Here is a 21,757-nt window from a genome sequence, read left to right as displayed (position 1 = left end):
CCTTTATTTGGGGTTGTTTTCTGTTTTTGTTCGTTGGACGAAATCATATACCTACTATATATTTTGATGTATGTAGGTACATATACAGAAAACAACGAAATAGAAACAACACAAACCGAGGTAGGTCGCACTCGTTTGGGGTGAAGTTCCCTCCATTAATCAGCCCCTGCTTGTACATGGGGTGCGCCCGCGATATGTGTGGCGCGTTTGTGTGTTATTTTTCAATTCCCTTTCCACGGGGGTGCTCGATTTTTTTTCTCATCTCATTTTTTTTTTTTTTTTGTCGCCCGTGTCGTTGTTTGCGTTTTATATTAAGTCGTCAACGTAGGTACCTATATATATATATAGTACGTCATCGACACGCCGCCGCCGACACCGCTCGTTCACATCATCAATTTGATTAATACAAAGTCAACCCTATATGAACATCCACGTTTGCGCCTCCAACGCGGTCTCGTCGGGCTTCGTTTACACGCGGGAAACGCTGCTATATAATATATATAATAATAATATTTTTAACGTTATGTCCGTATATCGTGTAGGTATACGGTAATATTGTAATAATAATAATAATAATAATAATAATAATAATATGTCGCGTGTAATATACGGCAGACAAGGCGAGACTGAGCGTGCGACGTCGAGTGGAGAAAAAAAAAAATTCGGGCTAAATAAAATTTACGAGAAACGAAACGAGCGCATAGACGCATTAATATACATTATATTACATATATATATACACACACACATATACGTGCATATAATAATACTCAACAGCATCGCACCTATCGTGCTCATACACACGCACACACACACATATATAAAAACTGCAGGTATGTATATACATTTATATAAGATTTAATTTTCGTTTAACTCCTTCAGCGTATATTATCTCGACTCCGATCTAAAACCGTTGTACACATTAATCTTCGTTTTTCGGCCGTCGCCGTTGTAATGGATATTATATTATATACAACACGCATTATAAGTATATATATATATGTATATATGTATACAGGGTGATTATCTGGCCATGCACTGCACCGGCACTATTTTTCGCTTTAAATAATGAATTTATTCAAACTCTGATTTTTGGAATTTTTCGACTATATACTTCTCAGGACCATATTTAAAAATACATATATACTTAGATTTATTACGTCAACTTTTAAGGAGTGGTACTGTGCAGGCGATACGAACTTATTTTTTTCAGGCAAAAACCTGCAACCTATATAATATATAAACTGTGAACCAAACGATGTTTTTGAAAACGTTGATAGATCATTAGTTTCTGAGTCATTAAAATATATTATTCACTCAGGATAATAGCCCTTACGTAAAAGGTTTAAAAAACTATAAAACAGATTCACGTAAAATTAAATCAAGTACATACTTACTTGTATTATACTATTATGTACTCTTATTGGGCAATTTTTACTATGACTGCTTTTTATAATTTTAAATAAAAAATGTTGATGGATTAAAATTCGATATTATTTACTATTACCAATTACCTGACGATTAATAATGTATATATAATCATCGTAGCCCCCATATCTTCCAAACGTGTTATAACGGATCTATGTATCATCTTTACACCTTTATTAGTAATCAAAGTTTACCTTAGATGTCTATTATAGTGTAAATAGATGAGACTATTTTGATACATCAATGTTTTCAACAGAATTATTTACTTAACAATTGACGAGAAAAAGAATTTTTTAAAAAAAAACAAATTAATATATGTACCGCACAACATTCCTTAAATATGGTAAACCAAATCTTAAAATTTGAAAAAAAAAACAAAAAATAAGAACAATCACGCTTGTTGATTCGTCCTGTACCTACCTACCTCTACATAGATATAGACATATAGTAATATCTTGATGTGTTACATTTTTCTAGTGTATACATACATATTACATACATACCTATACATACATATTTTTTCAGCCCAGAAACGAACAGTATTCACAACCCACTGCAGCAGTAAATGGACAAAACGAATTTCGTAATTCGTTTATACCTGCTTCACGGTTGTCACTGAAACAAAAAAAAAATCGTAATCGTAATCGTCCTGCCTACTTTACCGATATATTCTAAGTCGTCAAAAAATAATATTATTTCGTTCTACCAGATTTCTTCTTTCATTCATGATATATTATATAATGAAACTGTATATAGTACGACGCTGAATGACATTTTTTCTTCGTCGTATTACACGAGTTTTTAGCATTCGTCGTCGTCCTCGTGTATTTAGCCCACGCAAAAACAATCAACTGCGGTACGACTACGACAGGTACAATATATATATATATATATGTGTGTGTGTGTGTGTTTCAAATTCATAACACGACGACAAGTTTATTTATTTTTATGGCCTATTACGATGATATGCGCCTAAAACGGAACATTGCGATCTTTCGAAATAAATATGTGTACGCATTATTTCTATATATACATAGTATATTATATAGGTGTATATATATATACGAGTGGTAGTTAATTTGAAACGTAGTTACGGTGCGGTGTTGCGGGTACGGCCCGTATAGTAGAACATGTATTATTTTATAAATGTTTACCGATTTAGTCGCGACGAATAACATGATGCTGCAGGTATTCATATTATATACGCGCGTATTACATATTATTATACCATACATTTTAATATATTTATGTATACCTATACGCGCGGGTACCTATATATAGGTAGGCACACTCAAAACATCTGTTGAGACTTATTATTATTGCTTCCTCGATATTTAAGTGACCGTTCGTTAAAGTCACTGCACACTATATAGGTATATACACGCGTGTAATTTTTGGCTCGCAGTACGTTACCTACCCGTGTATCCTATATACTTAGTATATACCTATTTATAGCTACATATGTGTTCTGTTTTCGTCGGTTATCGTTGGGCGCATGTGTGCAGTTGCAGAATATATAAAGGTACCTACATACTACCTACGTAAGTTTAAAATTTAAAACTTATGACAACATTATTATTATTATTACACATATTTTAGAGTAATATTTTGTATACATTATAATATGTAGAGACTCACGATATTATAATTAACGACGAATTCACTGCAGCAATATAATATAATGAGATACACGTTATTGGCACAGACGCGTGCTGCACATCGGTTGTATTTAGTATATTTCGGAATAATAACTGACGATAACAAGCAAAAAAAGCATATTATACATATTATATAGGTACCTACTGCATCGAGGTGATCCTACATAGATTTAAATTTTAAAGCGTCCGACAATTTTATTATTAATATATTATAGAATATATAGAATAATTTATTGTACATATATTTTATATTGGTAATCACGATTCTATAATCATACATATTTTATACGACGAATTCTCACCGCTGCAACTATAATAATATAATTACTAATAAGATACGCGTTATTGGCACAGACGCGTGCTGCACATCGCTTGTATATTTGGTATACAATTCGGAATAATAATTGACCATATAATGTTGTACACTTGTATACCTACATGATATATGCGCGTACTTTTAAAGTGCTATAGCGATGCGACAGTATATATGGGTATTTTTATACCGCGTATTAATTCGTATATAATATATATACTGCAGGTATCAGCTAAAGAATATACTTCAGAAGTATGTACCTATACCTATGTGACGGTATAAGATGAGTGGTATAGTGATATTTTATTATCCGCAAAAAAACGCATAGATATTATAATACCATTATATTATATACCTACTACCTATACTGCTCCGAAGCGATCCTACATACACCTAGATTTAAATGTCAAAGCATGCGACAATATTATTATTACTATTATTACATTGCAGAATATTTAGAATAATATATTACCTATATGTACCCACGATATTATAATTTATATTTATATATTTATACGGCGAATTCTCACTGTTGCAACTATTAAACGACTTCTATACCATAAGACATATACTCGTTATTGGCACAGACGCGTGCTACACATCGCTCGTACATTTGGTACCTATATATAATTCGGAATAATAATTGACGATAATGTGCGGTACCCACACAATATAATATAATGCGCGTATAAAATGTAGTAAGTACATATATAGTGATGCGACAATAAAGGTATATAGGTATCTGCAGCAAATGTATAAAATATATATTTCAGGCGTATGTATATCCGCGGAAGCTGTACAAAATATGTCGTATAATAATTAAATGTGTTATCTGAAAAAAAGCACATTATGCGTATATATGCACCGAGCCGAGGTGATTAATTACATCAAGTGGACGTATAGCACAATATATATAATATACCTACAAATAATCTGACGTCGGATTAAGATGTAGCTGTTCATGAACGTATAGATGCAGTTGGTACGGCAGCTTATTATCGTGTGATGCACCGCGGTGCACCTTATACCTATTATTATACATATTTTAATGTTAATATATTATTTTAATGCGAACACACAAAGCTCTCATAATAATATTATAATGTATTATATTGGACTGTCGCGAGGCAATTTGTTGCCACGCGCTGCAGCAGCAGCTTCCTCGCGGTAGGGATTTGCATATTTTACATTTGCGTGTTGTTTTGATTAATACGAGTGTAATCGAAATGACAGTTGCAAATTCGATTCTTCGTTTCGCGTGATAGTAATAATAATAATAAAAATAATAATAATCCCAACGTGTGCAGCTCGAGAGGAAGAATTTGTCCGACACATAATATTATATATACATCATAATCGCATGTAATACGCAGTGTTCCAAAAATTTTTTTTTTATAATTTATTACGGGTGGCGTGTTGCAAAGAACGAATATATTATTATCATTATATTGTAACTAGTTTAGGAAGAATTTACGTGGAGAATATTATTAACGATTAATGTGCGTATACCTGCACTACTGCAGAAGTAGTAGTTCGTGTTGATAATAAATCGAGCATAAATCATCTCTAAACGAGCGTGTATATCATATGTGTCCAACACCTATAAAAATTGTTTTAATTTAAATTGCTGCACTTGTTCTTATATACATATAATACCATAATTTATTTATATAAAGTTTCAATCCCAAATGCACTTCTCCAGGCGATGTCTGCAGATCCTTTGACATTAAAATAATTATTGTGGTGTAGCGCATTTACCGATTTTTTCCATTTTGAGGACCAATCGACCAGAGAATAGACTCAATAATAATTATTGCGTATTTATGTATCCACAGAGTGAGTGAGTATCATTGATGTGGTACTATTAATTGTCGGCCAAATATTATTGTTATAATATCATGAATACCAGTAAAAATAACTTCTGAGAACAATGTATTATAAATTATGATATTTACCGGCAAACTATGTTTTATGTCAAATATAGATGATACAAGACACAAAAAAAAATACTGACAATAGTGTTAAATTCATAATACAGTGTACAGTGTACTTCAGCTCCGCGGAATAGGGTGGCAGGACTTCCACGGATAAACGAATTCCGCGGATAATCCTCAAAACATTCAAGGATCTAGTATTAAAGTGTATTCATGTAACATAACATAATATGTACATATATATGTATCAATATTAAACAATAGCGTATTGTATTTTACGTCGTTATCGACTAATCGGTCGTCACAAATTATCACCCAATTAAACCGATAATGATGTATAATGTAAATATACGTACATATATTTTTTTGTATACATATATAGGTATGTACGCGATTCCGCGGAAGACGCGGATAATCGAGAATACAAATTGTATGTGTAATTATAACACCAACCCAATCGCCGACGGACTCTTAGGGAAGTTACGTCCAAACACTACTGCAGGCTGAAGTGCATCGAAACTAATACTGACGGCAAGTATCTCGCCTTGCTAACAATGTAAAAATACACATTGACATATGGTCTATTACATATTAATTATATTATATTTTATTTGTCAGTTCTTTCAGTTGCACTCTGTACACAACACAACTATACTCATCAAACGTCTCAATAAAGTCGTGTACCGATCATTTGTTTTTTCCCCTTTTACAACTTTACACGTTCTGTACAATCTTACATTTACATAATATGCACATAATATTGTAGGGTACTTACGTATAATTGAAAACTATATTACAGTCGGTTTATTGAACACGTTGCGCGAAGGAATTCACATTAAAATGACCATGATAATAACAATAATAATAATAATAAATGAGCTACAAATGATATGCGTCGTTCGGGTAAAACGAACCTCAGAAATGTGAAGAAAAAAATACACATAAAAAACACCACGACTTTGAGAGTGTGTATATAATAATAATCGTACTTACTCTTATGTTTATGATACCGCTACGATTTCGCGTTATACATTATTATGGTATATACCTACACCGCGGTCTATAATGTAGGTACCAACCGTATTATGTGGGTGTAATAGGATGTGATGTGTGTAGGATATGCAGTATACAAATATAGGTAAGACACCAATTTCGATATTCCCCTATAGTTTTCAATGATCTCATACGCATCATATTATTATTATTTTTATAATGTGGGTAATGGGTATCTGGCGTGTATATTATATATTACGATTTTTCATATAATTTTGCGCGAAAAAAATCGTGACGACCGTCGCGCCGCCGCCGGCGACAAAGCATTACCATCGGCTAGTTGGTGTGTATATTATATTATTATTATTATTACGATGCTGCCGTATACGACTGTCGGCGGGTCGATTAGACGGAGAAGGAATTTTTCATGAAAAAAACCGCGAAACTAATGAAAAAAAAAAAAATGAAAAAACAACAAATAGTTTACCGTACGCGTTATTAGGAGCGCTCATGTATATATAACCCCTATAGAATTGATCGAGCCCGTGTAAGTATTTTACATCTATGTATGTTAAGTACAGCTCGTGCCCGGACCATCACCACCGCGTGCCAGTACAACACATAACCTTTGGCTCGCATCGTCTGCACAGTTCAAGTCCTGAAAACCGAATTATTAATCCGACGACCTGTAATATACTTTAGATGCCGCCGCCGCCGCCGCCGCCGATGACGGACTAGACGCGGTTTGATTGCGACGATATATATATATGTAGGTCCTTGGTCGGTGTAGCACAACAATCTCGCCGCGGAATTCAGGAGTCAATTTCGGAGAGATAATATAGTATTATATTATAACGTGAACATTTCCGGGTGTAATCGAAAACCGCAGAATCGTTAACATAATAATAATAATAATAATAATATAATGAAAATACACATAACAAACAAAAAAATAAAAACATTGGTCCCGGAACCTATCTGCGCCGCAACATCGTCTAATCAAATCGTGTACCGCACAGGATGTCGCGGTGTGTGTATCACAATATACAATAATAACAATATGTATATACGCGGCGGCAATACGCCCACGACGACCAGACCCGCCGACTGCAGTTGTTCGCCGCTCGCAAACCATTGTGCCAGGACCTCCCCGAATTGTAATCACGATGATAACGGCTAGATATTATTATTAGTATTACGGTTGCAGTCGTCGAGAATTCGTCTGAAGGGAAAGATCGACTGGTAGGCATAAACGTTTACTGCTCCAGGGAAACGTCGGATAAAGTCGTAATAATAATATTGCTCAGGACTAGGTAGGCATAAACACTAACGAAATGCGATAGCATGCCTTCATTGCAAAGTGTGATGTCGAGACTTGGTAGATGATAAAAAATAAACACGATGGATTTGAGTACCCCGCAGAGGCGTTCAGATTTCTGCTAGACATGTTGTCGTATACTCATATTATTACGACGGTTATATTTTCTATAAATTGATATTAATATAATATTATATAATATTAATTTGAAGGTAGATGGCTGCTACAGTACAGAATGCAATGTCCCTCACGAGTTATATTTAAATAAAAAATTAAAACACCTCTTCATCTCACTAAAAGAATCCTGACTTTATGTGCTTAGGAGTACCTATAGGATATCATCATGTTGTCTGTACGAGAGTTATGGAATGATATAATATGGAAGTTTGTTGGGGTGAAATTTTTCTTCCCTTGGAGGTATTCCGTGTTTACTATAAAGAAAACAATAGGTATAAATAAAAATATGAATAAATACAAATTGATAACCGTGTTTTCGGATCGCTTGGATAATTAATAATTTGGTGTTAAAACGAACGTGCGATAACATATAAAAGAGTACGGTTATCAGCTATATTGTAGAATAGTTATTTGTTTTCAGTATCGTTGGGGTAACTTCGAGAATGCTGCCCCAAAGGAAATTAGTAGATCGAGAGACGTCTTCATATCCACTATTTTATTTATGGATAAATCCTACCGCTGTGTTGTTCATCGTCGAATTGTCGTTTATTCGCCGTCCATATTCCACACAGGGTGTTGACCAGGTTCCCTCGGCTGCTGTTTTTGGCATTTAAAAAAATGCACCAGTTACCCTAAACCGACTGTATCAATTGCCCTAACGCTAACACAAAATACAGCAGTCACTCGATAATTCGAAATACCAAAACGTAGAGCAACATCTTTTTTTCCACCTGCTTCAACTGCCGCGATCACTTTTTTTTTGTCTGTTATCGACAAGCACTTGTACTTCATGGGACCCATATTGCGACTGACTACTTTTTATTTAATTCCAATAACGGTGTTGGTGTACCCATTGCAGAGGTTTATTTAGGTAAAATGATACAATTACAGATTAGATTATGTTGGCAAAATACGATAACATTTATAAGCTACGATAATATTTAACCATCGTCGTTATTAGTTTCATACGAATACGTTAAATAGATTGACATAATCTTTATACATATGAACTTACATATAATACATAAGAAATTCGAATTATAGAGGTTTGTGGGAAAAAAAATTGAATTGTAGAGTGTGGCTCTCCGACAGACATTTCGAATTATCGAGGGTACCGTAATACATGTATTTTTTTCTAATTATAGAGGTTTTCTCGGGGGACTTAGCGTTTAGTTTGATTTATGGAGTTTTTCGATTTATCGATTGACTACTGTATAATATGTACATGATTACAATACCAATCCGTCTGATTTAGGTTAGGTTAGATTTTACCAGGGAGGTAAAAATGCATATAATATTTATAATTAAGCAGCATACAATGTAATTTGTCAAAAAATAGTATACAATTATGGTAAACAATATCAACATATTCAATAATATAATTGTAAATATCCAAGTTGTTTACAGGTATTTGACAAATTACATGCATGGTATGCTGCTATTTTATATTTATTCTTTTATTACAAGCAGTTTTTTTATTTTCGTCTATTTCCATATTTACCTCCCCAATTTGACGGTTGGCACTATATAATCGTGTATTTAATATGTGACTGCTGCAATAATTAGTCTAGTGAAACTGGAACATTTTTCTCTAAGTAGTTTGAAGGAGAATTGGTATAAAAAGGTACTTTTGAGGGCAACTGGTATACGCCCTCCACGATGACCTATTATAATCGTACCCTGTGATTCGATAAGAAAATAATATTGAAATTCGAGTAATTTTTGTCGGTGTTCATCGTCCATTCATCATCGCGTCTTTTATGCCAGTTAATAGCATCGTCATAATCAATACAATAACAAATACCAACGCGTTTCGGGTAAATGGAACGAATTTCGCTGATTTCGTTTTTATAATATTAATAATACGAGTCTAAGCTTTATGGATAGCTCTCATAGTAGCTACTGCAGGTAGCGGAAATGATTAAGAACTATTATTATTATTATTATTTATATTATTAGACTGCTAATTACGATGGTCGATGATGAGATGTCTGCGCGTGGACACCTACCTCCTAAAAAGCTTACAACATATAACGATTATAATAATAATAACAATAATGATATTGCGGCGGCGGCGGTGCGGCGGTCGATGCGATTTTCGGACAGTCATTGTGGTCGGGATGAAATCGCTCATTTTAATGGAAGATTTTGCGTCACGTTCGAATGCAATATTCTGTGCATATTATAACAATAATCTATAATATTATAGGTGGTAACCCATCGTGTGGGTACCACACAGTATTACAATGTATATGCGCATCACGTACGTAATAATGACGACGCGATTCTGTGATTGCGCAAACAAGACACGAGCCGCTGTGTTGGGACACCCTGGCACCGAATTTCCCTAAACAAAACTAAAAACTCGACGTGGACGAGCACAATGAGCCGCATTGTATATAAAAGAGGGCGGTTTGACGAGTTTCGGTTGCAGGTGTAACGCGCGATACGCACACACAATGAGAGGGTATATTATACGTATTATACGACCTGGGTATTACCTATATATGTATAGCAGTTCCATATTATTATTATTATTATCATTATTTATTATTATTCGGATCCCCGCGGTGACGCGGACACATATTTTTACGCACGATATTTTTTATCGAGCGTTTTTATAATATTTTTCGTATAATATTTATACACCAAGACGGCGGCGTTCCCGGTGAAAAGATCGCCCGAGTTGCAGTGCGGAGAGTTTTGACAAACACACGAGTGCCTTAACGAGCGTACAAAATAACGAACGTGAAAAAAATGTTTAAAAAAAAATGTGCGCGCAAAATAATTTATACGGTGGACGTGTATAAATAATATAATGTATAATATGACAACCGCGTAAAGTCTTCGATACATGGGAAGATAATATTATTCTCTCGTATATTATTCTAATTACGAGTCCATTGTGAAAGTATATGATTATGGGTGTTGCACATCTTGCGGTCTGGACAGCATTAGTTTAATGCCAACGGACGTAATGGACATGCGCGACTTAATAACAATGGTCGACCGTAATATTTCGGAAAAAAAAAAAAAAGAGAGTTGGGTATGCCGTCGCCGCCGCCGTTTCTGACAGCATTTCGCATGCTAATTTCATACTTCAGATACACGACGACGTTATAATATTATGTGTGTTGCTGTGCAGCATATATAGATATAGGTACCAATATATATATATACTTATGTTTTCTCATATATATATATATATATATATACGTGGCGTCTTATCCGTTCGATATATATATACATATAAATATGCGCATCGTACGAGTGTTTAATGTGTAATAATAATATATGCACTCGGTATACGTCTCCGCCGCGGTTTCGTCAAAGAACTTTGCAGGACCACGATTCCGTGTGAAAATTATCATCGATCTGAAAATATGTTAATTCGAGTCCTACGAATCGCTACTTAAATCCCGAGTTCACAATAATATTAATATTTATTATGTATAGGCAGATACCACGAGCGTAACTACCCAGGTACGCGTCGAACGCGGATTTAAATAACGATTTAAGACTTCCATTCCGCCTATATATAGAGTGATTCACCAAGCATACTCTGACTTTCTTCAATAATAATGAACGCAGTTGTTCAAAATCTGATTTCTGGATTTTTTTTATAAACCCACCTACAAGACCATATTTTTTAATTCTTGAGATATTTTGTAGGTACAATATATAGGCAGTGTCCACTGGATATACAAACTTTTTTTTTCAAAATCAGAACCCTCCCCTCCCCCTGCTACTGTTATTTATTTAGTAAATATCTTTTCCGAAAATGTTGACGTGTCAATATCAAAAATAATTTTTAAGTTACTTAAGTTTACATAACTTTGTGTATACACAAATAAGTAAATAATAATTTAGATCCATTATAATCATGGGATCTATAGTATACTGCATATTCTGTTTTATTTTTTTGTATAACTTTTTTAAGGACATTATCCTAAGATAGTATTACAATTAAAAACGCTTCAATAAACCGATGAGAAACTACTTATTCGAATTTTTAATTAGATACATTAACATTTTCAACAAAAAAATTCTCCGCTAAATCATTTACAGTAGAAAGGAAGCTCTCGTTTGGAAAACAGGAGTCTGTATCGTCACATGAAGCTCAACAATTATGAAAATATGGAGGTATTTAAGCATATCATACTATATTTTAAAAATTCCTACCATCAGAATTCGTATAGATTCCTTATTGACAGTAATAAATTGGAAATAACGAGGGTAAGCCGGTAAGCCGGTCAACCACCCTGTATATAATAATGCGATATTGGTTCGAACATGACAACGTCATGCAAGTTCCCTCGGTTTGGCGTGTTTGCGCGCATGACTGTGTGTATGTGTATACCATAATATAATATTATTATGTATTATTATATTTGTATTGACCTAATGCGCGTAGAAATGTCTGAAATATAGTGCACAAACCGACTAACGACAATACCATTAGTTTGGAAGCACAATTTTTATTTTATTTTTTTTATATTGTTATTATATTTTAAGTGCACATATATATATAATATTATATATATTATTATGAGACGTCAGAGGCGGTCACCAGGTAGGTAATGACGATGGTTTTTTCACAGTTCCCACGGTCGGCGCAGTCTCCTAACCCATCTTTATTCCATTTTTTACGGAAAATCTATATCAACCCGTCGCCACTACAAACGCGCGCACTGCATTAATCCTTCTTTTAAAGCTCGTTTATCATTTCGTCCATTAACCCTTTTTTTCGGTGACTTGGCCTTCGTTTCGGTCACGACAGCCATGCTTACAGATGGAAAGACGTTACGGGAACGGGTTACGAGTGCGAAAACACGGTAAACCACATGACACGCGTCCTTGGTCATAATATATTATATATAGACGGCCGCTACACAACCCGACATTTTCGGCAAATTTAATGTATGGTCGTACGTACAGTGGGGCCACACCAGAATATTAAACCTAAAGAGATATTTTAGTAAAATTACCTGATGTATAATTCCTATAATAACTGAAATGCAATCCGTGTATCATGTAGGTACCTACTCTGTTGTATTATTATAATGAGCCATAATCATAAACTGTATAGATGCAGGTCCTATAATGCATAAAAAGTAAAAACATATTAAAAAAAGTATGGCACAACTTATTTTTATTTATAGTCAACATTTTCATAATAATATTAAATGGTATAATGTATATAATCTCAATTTTTACTTGGTTAATTATATGCGTTTTTTATTGAATTTCTCATCAGTCATTAATATTATTTGTAATCACTAAGCGATGAGTGGTTAAAAGGATTAAACACCGCTCAGGTCCGTATATATTATTATGTACTGTTATGACGTGTGCTTTTTTATGTTCTTCGTTGGTTTTTCGTCTATAAGATACTATATTTTTGTTTTTAAACGATATAAAAATATTACATAATATTGTTTGAATAATAATTAATAAGGAATAATTTTACACCTATGTGTATGGTGGTACTAAAAAAATGAATAACTGAGGTATATTTGAAATAAATACTCTGGAAAGCTTCTATTTCTCATGTTTAGGTAAGTAGTTCTTAAAATTTCATTATTTCGATCTGTATTCAAAATTTAAATACAACAATCAAAAGTAGTATAATATAAATTATAAGCACCTTTTCAATTCCTACGTAATATATTTACACTATAAAAATCTTTGTAAATAAAATTTAAATCAATTTTTACCTGAATAGAAACTGAAAAACTAAGAGGCTAATCACAATCACCGCAGACAGTGCAAAAAAATCTTTTAATAGGATAAATAGTAAATCAGGTTTGAAAAACTATACATATTTGAAAAAAAAAAACAAACAAACAAATCTCTTTCGGATTTAAAATACACAAAAAAAAAATGTGTTGGAATCATATTATTACATATAATATTATTATAATATTACATACGATTCACCTGCCCCGCTCCCGTGTCAAAATCTTGAGTTGTTTTATAAGTAGGTACATGTAATAATATTGGCATGAAATCAACATGAATAATTTTCAAGACTATTTTCAGAATAAAGCACGGAACCTACAGATTAAAGAGAAATAATAAAAAAATTGTGATGGGGTGGCGGGGGTTGTGCTGTTGAAACGTTTCAGATTTTTGAAAAATGTCCGTTTCCGGCGGCGCGTTATTTCATCAAGATTATAGTTGTGAAAAAGATTATAAATATTATGTAATAACGTCGGTCGGTCGGTCCACTCCGTCTATGTAATCCTAGACGATAATAATATCATGACGAGGTGTAGGTACACATCGTAGCAGAAACACTGAGGTAGATACTCGATAATAGTCTATACGCATAATGGGTAGGTCATAGATAGATAGGTAGGCAGGGTAGGTAGGTACGTACAAAAAAGCTAATTAATCACCAAACTTATGTTAAATACGTTAAATTATAGGCGTGTCGTCTCGCTATTCGTCGTACCTATATACCCATAATATGTGTATAATATATAGGTAATACAGATTTTCGAGATTTTCCCACGAAATCGGCAAAAGTTAAATCGTTTCAGAGCATTCCAATAATAATAATTATTGCCGGACGCCTATATTATGGCAGCTATAATATACTACACGTATGATATTATTATTATTATTATTATTATTATTTTACGATGTGTATAATATAATGTACGCCGATGCATATAGGCACAGACACGCAACGCATGCATAGGGTGAGATTATGGGGAAAAAACCAAATGAAACGTACACGCGCATTGTATGTGTGTAGGTAATATAATGATATACGTTATTTATTATTATTATTATTATTATGTATATATATATTATCTTTTGGACATGTTACGAATTATATATATATATATATATACATACACATATTATATGGGATATTAAATTATTTGTGTCTGCGGGCTGGAAACGTACACACTTGGTACCTATACCAACGATTACAGGTAGCGAAAAAAAATAATACGTGCAGTAAACTGGACCCGAACGTTTATCGCGGTAGTGTATAGATTGTAAAAAAAAAAAAAGTTAATCGTAAAATTATTTACCCAGTGGATGTGCAGTATATACATAATATACAGTGAAAACGATAACACGTATAACACGTAACACGGACTAATATTATAGGACTATCGATTAAAAGAAAATATAATTATTTTTAGAACCATTTCGGAATATTATTATAATGTGACCTGGATAATATTATAATTATATTATATTGTAATTTATTTATGATAAAACTATCTCAATCTCTACGACCCACTTCTGCGTGGCAAGTGTTTCTGTTTAGTCTAATAGTACCTAAGTATGAAAGTTATAAAGTTATTAAGTTATAAGCATTTCAAAGGCTGTTAGTGGTAAATTGTTACACTCATTGATATACATATTATGTAGTTTAATGGTTGGCTTACTAAATAATTAAAACAATTTAAAATGTTATCGATACATTATCTAGATCGAGATCCACTTGATTTACCCACTTAAATTTTCTTAATAAAAAAATTCTTATTTAAATTTCTCACCAATTCCTACGATTTGCTAAAAATTAGTTTAATTATTGTTGTGCATTAATGTTTATTTAGATCCAAATTAAAGATTAATAATGTTTTTAGGTACCCTTATCGGTAGGTGTTTATTCGGTTTGCTATAATTGATCTCCAACCATGAGACAAAAACGATTTTACTTTGAGTAAGATGTACGGATTACTAACAGAAAATGAAATTAATGACTTTTTTTTATCTTCGATTGAATAACTGATGTAATTTTTCAGGTAGTCGATCATTTTTGTGAGCTGTCATTATAATACCATTTGACATTTCATCGATAATAATGTTATTATATTGAAGTCCTCAGATTTTATACCAACACTGATTAATTGGAGTATATACCTAGCACATTTTTTTTATCTCCCGTGAACTGTCGGTCTCCGAAATCCCTTCTACGTTTAATCTTTATTTATGAACCAAGTAAATGCGAAACAAATGCATATTTCCAATTCAGAATTCATTGTTATATACTTCACGTAGTTTCGTCTTTCAGTATTATAATATAAATCAGGTGTATCTAAACAAGTAAATGTTGTCAACTACATCATACTATATATTATTAATATTTATCTATAAAGAAATGCCTACACTTACTATACTATTTTTTACAATCATAATACATTATACTTTTAGTATACTAAGTACTATAATGATATTGCAGGTATGTGGTTAATTAATTTACTATATGCTCATGCGTAATAGAGCGCCGTAGACGCGGGTGGAAAGAAATCAGAAATAGTTTACGGAACTCGTAAAGGTAGTAAATAACGTAACATAATACCTAAATTACCCATACCTACATAAATTAATTGCATTTTAGTCGAACTCCCTGCACCAATTAATTTTCATGCACAGAGGTAATAACTGCATCACGATCACTGTGGATTTGCATGATTTTGGACTAAATTATATTTTCCGAACCGTTTATATTCTGAAACAATATTTCAAACATGGACCCGTTTCCTGGTCTTTCCTATAATAATTAATAATAATATACTCAAATCGCCACAGCTGACACTGTTAAATTAACTGCGTGCAGGTTACGTATATTATACAGCGAACAACTTCATTACGTGAAAAAGTATACCGTGGTACCTCTACCGCGTAAGTACCAATATCGATTGTTTACCGGTTTGCGACACGTATAATGACGTGGGTACCTCCTATTATATCTGAACAATAGATAGTAATTTATAATATTTTTATAGATATCTATAGTAAATCGATATTTGAATTATATTATTATATAATCCGTAAGTAAAATAAACTTGAGCGGACCTGCACTGCAATGACGTTTTCTGAAACTTCTTAGGTACCGAGTAAATATTATTTTATCGTTCTCGTATTGTTGCCATATACTTAGACTATAGTGCAGCTGTACTGTATACATTACGGACATTGTATACGGTTTTTTTGCGGTTAAATTGTTATATTCAGATTCCGAATAAACCACGCACGTTCGTGTCGCTCGGATCATTATTATTAGTTATTACATATTACCCATATCTGTACGTAATTTTATCATGTAACTCGCGCTCGCGTGTGGTCTTCGTCCAGTTACGATAATACCGTATACCTATATAAATATTCGTACATAATAATATCATATTATTATACATACGATAGTAATAATTAAAAAATAAAAATAAAGAAGAAACGGCGAAACATAAAAAAGGGGGTATCCACTCGGCGGCAGAAACACGAGATCCTTCGATCCTTCTCTCTCTCTCTCGCTCGCTCTTTTCCCCTTTCCGTCTCGTCGCATATCTTCGCGAGGACGGAGCAGATGTTCGCATATATGTATAGGCATTTTGATAAATGATTCGGGTTTTGTTTTACACTGTACTGCACACGGGTATCCGCCTTATCCGCGGACGTATCGAAATGTTCTCATTAACGGAATGTTTTATATGGGAGGGAAAAAAGATAAACGTATTTGTTGTTGTAATGTTGTGTGTAGTCTCTTCGCGCCGAGTAGACGCCGCCGCCGCACCACACCGCGACGCAGATCGGCCGGAGATATTATTTTACAATATCGCAGCGGCTAGTGAGTCACCGAACGGTACCTAAACCCTATGCAGGTACATAATATTGTAATATAAATAAACCAAACCAAACAGACCACGAAATAATATCGATATCCAGCGAATGATATACGAGTTTAATTATACATAGTCGTCTACTCGTGCCCATAAAATACACAATAAACAAGTAGGTATAGGTAGGTACCTCCACATTATAATTATTAAAATATTGAATGTACAAGTAATTTAAAACATTTGTTTTTGTGATCGAATATTGAAAATAATTTTTCAAATACGTACCCTGAATATGATCTCATGTATCATTTATTCGTGTGAAAAGTATAATATATAGGTACCCATGGGCCATGATGTATACTGACACTTTTTATTTTTGTCAAAAAGAAAAGATGTGCAGGTACGCTTATTTGCACCACTGAATACAATAATATAATCCTGACCTTTTTCAATATTACGAATAACCCAATGTGAGGAACAGCATACTCGCTCTTAGCAAATTTTTCAATAATATTCGGGGTATAGATTTCTTCTCTCAGTTGAGCTTTTGATAACTTCATATCATGTTTTATACAATAATAGCTCGATATCATAAACAAACCATTTTGAAAATATTTGATCGAACTCAAAAAACGTAAAAAAATATTCAAACACGTACACTGCTGAATGCAACATAATATTAAAGTACATATTATTCACAAGACTTGCATATTGCAAAGGTTTGTTATTTATATTCGATGGATCGCACAGACGTATGTTAAATTATAACTATAATTACCTATATGTCATGATATTGGTCTGATTATTGTTGGTCTCCGTCAAAGATCTGAGCGGTGTACACGCACATATTGTACATAAAATGTGTAAATAATATATGTATAATATATTTATATTATATTCTTAATGTATATATATTATAATATGTACCGGTGCCTATATTATATACGTGTGCGAATATATTCTTTTCCTTGGTCCTACTCGGGACAATAATTATTACGTCCGTGCACGTTTTAAATAATATTATTATATATGTACGGTTGTGTTACACATTCATTATTTACCACATTATGATGTATATTATATATATATATATATATATTATTTAGATACGTGAACGTAATAGGTGTACCCGCGTGGCTATTTATATATTATGCTATTTATACGCAGTATGTATACTCGGGCGGATACAATATTAAAGCGAGAGAGAGAGAGAAACGAAGGAGAAAAAAAAAACACATAATATTACTATCCGCTCGCCGCGTCGTCGTGATTAGCCCGAAAACAAACAACAGTTCTCACGGGTGCTCCGACACACCGTGTGCACCTATACCGTATTATATTTTACGCGTACAGGTATATAATATGCGGTATAAGGTATAATGTGTGTATGTCGTCGGGCGGCTATTATAACACCGGCGTGCAGTGTATATTTTACGCGCGCACATATATTATACATTGTACGTAATGTGTATTGGACGGCCGTAATGGATTTTAATGTTTTTAGAGCTTCTGTGCGAACGCGCATGGTTTTTAATAATAGGAACAGTGCGGCGGCGGCGAGCGAGGGCGGCCGCGGTGTGCCCACGACCGCCGCGGGCTGCCGAGAGACTGCCGCGCACGGGAGGTGTGGGTGGGTGCGCGCACATAATGATATAATTCGGCGTTTTATTTTTTTCGCTTTTCGTGTTTTTTTTTTTTTTTTCCATTCGGGTGGACAGCGGACACAAGTCTGCGGGCTGCGGGCTGTCCAGGGAGGAGTGACTCGAAGGGGTTTAATCCATCATACCTCGCCGTTTTAATGTGGCGTATTAAATCAATTCCGTCGGTCATTTGAATATAATTTCTCGGTCATCTATTCCCATAATATACATTAAACGTATGGTGTATAAAATGTATAATTTGTTATAATACAATACTATATAATAATAACAAAATATGAAATAATAATATTACTTAATTATTAATACTAATAGGGTTTATTATATTTTTTACAAAATCAAACAAAACAGTACTTTTTGAAATGGTGCGATTTGATGTCAGTTTACTATACGTAAGAGAATCCATTAATTATTTTATGCAATCTCATAAAATGCACCTGCTTTATAATTTTTTGTTTAATTTCATATATTTTGTTCATACTGATTTTATTTGTCTCCTATAATATATATTATGTTACAGGTATAGGGTTTCTATAGGGCTAGTATAAAGTTTTTATCATATTGTATTATACTCAAATATTATACTCAAGAATCAGTTATTTTTATGCAAGAAGTTTTATAAATTTAAGATTATTATAAATATATAGAATTAAACTTTATATTGATAGTTTAAGTATAAGAGCCCTGCACGCGTCCAAGTCAAAACTCAAAAGTGGAGAGTACATAGTTTAATTACTATTTAAAAAAGAATGTTTCTTTGTAAGCCTACTATGGACTCAAAAGCTATTGGACCGTTTTCAATAAAAGCTATATCAATAGATTTCCTGAGACAAGAATGGTGTTTGTAACTTATTTTTTCAACCACTTAAGGTGAAAGGTTGGCTCACACATGTATTGAGTTTTAGCTCCACGAAAATCGAATGTTTTTGTTTATATGATTTTCTGCCACTTGTTACAGATTATATTACATTAATAATATAATTGTTATAAATATACCACATTATTTTATAATGATGTTCACAAATATACATATATTGTTTTTTTTTAAACAAATCTTCAAATGAAATACTCATGAACACAGTTACAATGAGAGACTACCATGATTACTTTTATGATTAGCTTTCTGAATTCTGGATATATTATTATTTTGTTGAAAACAAGCATAAAGACGAATGTCAGTCTAAACCATGTTGGCTTTTATTCTTTGAATTTGTGTCCAGCTATTTGTGTAAAATATGTCTATATATAGAGACCAGAATTAACATGTGTAAAATTGTAAAATTAAAAAAATGTGTATAGTTATGTAATATAAGATATTACTATTAATTGTTCTTAAGATTAAAGTAACTAGTTTATGGTGTCTTCTAATCCATAATTATTTTCATAAATATTATAATATGATAGGTATACTTGCACAACTATACACAGTTTTATATTAACGTATGATTTCAATTTATTAACTATTTCATTAGTTAGCATGCCAATTATATAAACAGTTGAGAAGAACAATTATTTCTATACAATATTATTTTAATGTCTATTTTTTTCAGGACAGGTACAGTTTAAATGTTGTCACCCCCCCCCCAAATTCTCCAGTCTCCACCCAGAGCAGATGCTCCTAGGTCGACTTGGCCCTGGCTACGATTAAGATACGACGACTATAAAAATATATAAGTACAACTACATACGACTGCGGTGGATGCGGCGGTACTTTGACATACCGCCGCCGTTCGGGAGGGTTTCGATGTTACATTTTATGTTATCGTATTAAAATAATAAATATAATGCGGACCGGCGTCGGACGACGATATTACAGAGGACCCGGCTGTGGGATGCCGGCGGTCCAATACACCGGTCGGTTGTGTCTTATCATTATTATTGCTCAGTCGTATAATATGTATCATCTTCGAGTGTGTAATTTGTATTACGATATAATAATATTACATACGGCCCACACGGCGGCACACTGCACCCCTTAGCATTTTGTCATGACGAATTGTTCACTGCAACGTCTTATTAAGTTAACAATATTTTATTATATTTCATTAAATATCTTATATCCGCATGTAGGTCATTGTATCACGTCTCGCAATAAGTACCTCGAAAACACGGGGAATCCCAATATCTATTCACAGATAATCAGATATGTATATTATATTAAGAATATTATATTAATATTATACATGCAGGTTCGATTATAATGCAGACGGTGCAGACGGTTCGTGGGAGCCAATTAGGATTGTTTTTAAATAGTGCGACGAATTTAAAGAGCCCGCGGTGTGTAGAAGATTCCCTATAGGCGGCAAAGAATTCCGATGTTTGGTTTTTTTTTCAAATAATTGTATGAAATAGCTTGTAAAAAACCTTAAAATTGGCTTACTTTTAAAGACATAGTATCATAGAGTTTAAGAATTATTGAAGAACGGTGTTTGACGAGGAGGCATGTGGAATATTACCATCTATAATATTATATTAGTTTAAAAAAAAATCAAATTTGATTGATTTTACGGGACAGGATCATTGGGATTATAATGATCTACGGGATTGTATAGTGTATTTTTGACAAAATAACATTGCGAATACTTCAGGAACTTTAACTCTTTCGTGAGCTACACTTAAAAAATATTTCGTACAATTTTGTACCCACAACCTTTCGTTAATTATCTGACAAGTCCCCCAGTTTTGCCGCAC

Source organism: Myzus persicae, unplaced genomic scaffold (genome assembly GCF_001856785.1).
Source record: "Myzus persicae strain clone G006 unplaced genomic scaffold, MPER_G0061.0, whole genome shotgun sequence".
Lineage (NCBI taxonomy): Eukaryota > Metazoa > Arthropoda > Insecta > Hemiptera > Aphididae > Myzus > Myzus persicae.
Note: the sequence above shows the minus strand (reverse complement) of the source record.